Source organism: Hylobates moloch, unplaced genomic scaffold (genome assembly GCF_009828535.3).
Source record: "Hylobates moloch isolate HMO894 unplaced genomic scaffold, HMol_V3 SCAFFOLD_5, whole genome shotgun sequence".
Classification (NCBI taxonomy): domain Eukaryota; kingdom Metazoa; phylum Chordata; class Mammalia; order Primates; family Hylobatidae; genus Hylobates; species Hylobates moloch.
The window spans coordinates 2,119,383-2,124,382 of NW_026652280.1; positions in this window are offsets into that span (position 1 = coordinate 2,119,383).

Genomic DNA, 5,000 nt, shown 5'->3' on the forward strand with positions numbered 1-5,000 from the left:
CTAGCAATTTGTCTTTCCAATTATCTTCTGAATCACTCCCTGCCCTGCTGTGCCCATTGTCAGGAATGTAGGTCAAGTCCCTCTCATCTCTTAGCTGAATAAGTTGAAATACAATTTTCCCATGGCTGTCAAAAAAAAAAAAAACACCCATAGTTTTCCTATGACCTCACTGACTGCTCTTTTTGCCTGATTTTCTTGCATTTTCTAAGCTTGGTCCCAGCCTCTCCTCCCGCCATGTATGCTTCTTCCTTCAGAAGAAAGATGCTGCCCTGTAATTGTGCATCCAGCCTGACCTCTCACCTGGGCTCCAAACTCCAGTGACCAGCTTCCTGTTCCACAGATCCACCTGGGTTCTTAATGTGCCCCTCAAATAGAATCTGTTATAAAAGAACCATTTCCATCCCTGTCTGGATCAGTTCCTCCCCAGTGTCCCTGTCTTCCAAAAGGGCAGCATCCGCCAGCCAACTCATGCACCCAAAATCTGAGGTTCATCACAGGCCCCCACTGGGCTTTTATACCTTAAACCTCAGGCCCATCACAGGCTCCTGTGCTCTCTTCCTGGCCCCCTGCTTCTGTGACAAGTGCCCTAGGAAGGAAGTGCATCTAAGACATCCAGTTCCTCCCTGCCATGGGGTTGAGACCCACCTCTACCAGCAGCTGCCCCTGCTGGTCTCCTGCTCCTGCCCTGGGATGCCCACTCCAGCACGGATTTTCCCCACAACAGAAAAGGGAATAAGGTAAATATAGAAACCAGATCATTTTATTGCTCTGCTCAAAATACCCTACTGGTAGTCCATCCCTCACAAAATAAAATTTATACCTTTTTGGTATTCTGAGCCAATGGCAGGTGAGGCAGCACAGTTTTTTAATCTCCCTGAATCCATTAACAAACAACAAGTAGAGCAACCAGGAGCATCAAGATAGTGAAAGCAAAAGCCTGTGAACATTGTCTATGATAAAGCTCAGTGGCGTGTAACTGTATAAACTCCAGCCTAAAGGAGCATGGAAAATCACAACCACCACATCGGCATGGGATCCCGGACTCTGCCTGGGGAAGCAGAGGATATGACTGAGCATCCCACAGGCCACATGAGCTGAAAAAAACTCACTGGGAATCACAGGGGCCAATTTTCTCCACAGCTGAAATGAGAAGAGGTTTGCTCCCTGCAATAGAAGGTGAGTGGAAGGACCTGCAGGAAGGTTAGTAGAAACCAGGAGAGTCAGATTTTATGAGCTTTTAAAACTTATGAATCAAATAATCTCTGGTACAAAATGTTATGCTGGGGATAAGTGTTTAGGCAAGGATATACATTTAGTGGGACAAGAAAAATGAAAAAAAAAAAAACCATAAGGAAAGGTCTAGAGAAAAGTTTGAGAGAAAATCCAAGAGCTCTCAGAAAGCAACAACCACGCTTTCAAATGACACATGCCAACAATAGGCTGGGCACTCCCTGGAGTTAAAAAAAAAAAAAAAAAAAGATATCCTGGTCCACACCTTTTCTAAAAGTTCAGGCAAAGTAATTTCACAAGAAAAGCACAAGAAAAAAATGCTGGAGTTAAATCCCATGCTAAGTTATTATTTTTAAAAATACACAAAATAGCATTTCTACTGATAAATAACTATAATGCCTGAAAAATGTGCCAAAGACATTCATGAAAATATAACGAGCTATTTTAAAATAAAACACTAAGAAAATAATGCAAGCTATGAAAAAATAACATATACTAGAATTGTAAAAAAAAATGCAGAATTTAGGAGATATAGCTTGAAAGAATTATAATGAAAAGAAGTATCAGTTGAGAATTGAATGCTAAACTAGAATGAACACAAGGGCAAATAAGCAGAATAAATGATGTCTTTCAAGAATAGAGAATGAAAATGAGCAAAATCAGAGACCAGTGAAGAAAGAAACAAAAAGGATAATAGAAAGAAAAGGGCCATTATTAAAGAAAGGGGTAAAGAAGATCCAACATATGTATTATAGGAGTCCTTAAAAAAAAGAAATTAAAGCAAATAAGCAGCAAACACTAAAATCTATTAAGCAAGGAAACTCTCCCGAAAAACTATTTATTTTAAAAATATCTGAGAGTACATATTAAAAGAGTACATCATCTATTTGAAAATATTAATGCAGAATTCCCAACACCAAGACATAATCTAGTTAAAGAAGAAGAAACCATTTGTGAATCTAAGCCCCCAAACCAAGTAAATTGTAATGGGGAAAAAATTGTCACAAAATTCTTAACAGCAAGACTTAGGCTGCAAAAACAAATGGAGAACCATAGTTAAGACAACCAAGGAAAGAGAATAGGAACCCACCATTATCATCCACTCAAATTTACTTTTGAATATGGGGATCACAGACAAATGTTAATCAATGTACAAACACTCAGGAATATTTCTTCCATAATTCCTCTCTGGAAAATCTACTGGATAATGAGCATCACATTACCAAAGGAATTAATACTAGTGCTGGTATGAACCTTAAATATGTAGCTACCTATAGCAGTGAGACCACATGAGAGGGAAAAAGAATAGAGAACATGACAGCTATGGCTTTGACAATGTAGACGTAGTACAACTATAAAATGGGCGGAAAATTGGGTGAGTATGTGCTACATCATATCAGGTGGGCTGAGTTGGTATTGGTATTTTGAAACTGTCATACATGTAGAATGGACAAAAAGCAAACCAGTAATTATGAAAAAATTCTAGTTAGGTGTCTCAAAACCCAGAATACTTAATATGGAAGAATGGAAATACATCTGTAAGGTAAAAGAGGGTATTTTTATCATAAATTTGAATTGGTAAAGCCTAGGGAAAAAAATAACTAACACAGTAGTAATGGACAGATTGTGGTTTTGAAATACTATTTCCCACGAAAAGAAATCAGAGTTTCTTGGAACTATGTAGTTATACCAGATAGATATAAGGAAGCTAAGACAGATTATGATGGCCAGATAAAAAAGTGCAGGATCCCACCAATCCTGCCGGCCAATGATGGGAGGACAATTGGAACTGATACTACAGTTAATTAAAATCCATGAAATATGTTTAAATTCATATGCTCAAAATACTATTTAAGAAAAAATAATTGGTCACTGTGGCAGGCAACATAATGATCCCCCTAAATATGTCCACATCCTAATTCCCAGAACCTGTAAATATTTTACCTTATATAACCAAAGGGACTTTATTGATGTGATGAAGTCAAGGACCTTGAGATGGGGTATTTTCCTGAGTTATCTGAGTGGATCTGATGTATTCACAAGGGTTTTTCTAAGAGGGATACTGGAGGATCAGCGAATGCAAAGGGAGAAGAGAGGACAGAGGCAGAGGTGAGAGAGGAGTGAGACTTCTATGCTGCTGGCCTTGAGGATGGAGGGAGGAGGGAGCCAGGAGCCAGGGAGTGCAGGGGGCACTGAGCCACTGGAAAAGACAGACTGCCTTCTGCCCAGAGCCTCCAAAGGAACCAGCCCTAGGGACCTGTTTTAGACTTCTCACCTCCAAAACTGCAAGAGAATAAGTTTGTATTATAGGTTTATAGTTCTTTACTATAACAGCAATAGGAAACTAATTGTCACCAATTGGTTACCTTGAAAACTAGTAAATGAAAAGTTAAGAATCAAGCGTTTATCATACCTTTCCTGTATGCACAGTATCACTGGTTATCTAAAAAATAGATGCAAAAAAATGCCTGTTTATAGTCATATTCAAAGCAATAAATGAAAAAAGAAAATGTTAAAATATCATTATTTTCCAATTCCTAATGAACTCCTAGGTACAGGCATCAAGCACCATTAACAGGAAATGCCACAAGAAGAAAGAAAGAAAATACCACCATCGTTTGTCTTGCAGAAAAAACAAAACAAGGAAAAGCAGGAAACAAACAAACCATGAATCTGATGAATTCTCTCTAAATACCAGCTTCACAGAAACTACAGGGAAAAGAAAGCCATTAAACCTTCCCATGGGATGCCATCAACATCAAATATCAGGATTAATCAAAAAATTGTAAGGGAAGGAAGGGATGAAAATAGAATATTTAGAGATTAACAGCCATTTTAAAGCCAGAACTAACAAAACTAAAACAAACTGTTTAGAAATGCTTAAGTGATAAACCTCTAAAGAAACACCAAGAAGAGACTACTCTAAAAATAGAGATGGTGATTAATAATTTTAAGGGTGTTGAGGGTGTATGAGGAAGAGGCAGTGAAACTCCCTGTCTTGACTTGAGCAGTAGCCACAAGGGTATATGTTTTATAATAATTTATCAGATTATACTTTTGCCTTATGCAATTTTCTGTACCTGTCTATTTTAATAATTGGAATGGTTTAAGCAAGGAAAAAAGGCCAACTGCATTATTACAAGAAATAATAGATCCACTTTACCTCTGGGAAATCGCTCCTGGTCCTTCCCTGACTTCCTTTCCTCCAACACACTTTTCTTCTGCCTTCCCATGCAAAACACTTGCTGTTCCTTCTGCTGAGGACATTTTTTTTTAACTCTAAGGTTTTCCAGATAATTCTTGAATTGTGTGCTTGGATATCAACTCTTCAAAATAAATTTCTTTGTACCTTCTAGCTAAAATAAACTCCAACTTGGAATTTTCTCATTCGCCTTTATTTTTTATCATAGCACTTATCACTCACTGAAATTCTCGGACTTATTTTCTTGCTCACTGACCACCTTTCCCAGAACAGAGCATCTAACACAGAGATCCATGGGACAGGGACCTCATTTGTCTTATTTCCATTGTCAAGAAGAGACCTGAAACATGGTGGGTGCTCAAAAAACATTTGTTGAATAAATGAAGGAATGGATAAATGAATGAATGAATGAAGACCTACTAAAACTTTCTACCCACTTTTCTCTCTACATCCAGGCCCACTGGCAAATCTACTCTCCATCTAACCACCAGAGCGATCTACCGAAAACATGAGTCTGACTCCATTATTCGCTTCCTGAAAATTGTCCTGTTTGCTTAGAGTGGCAATG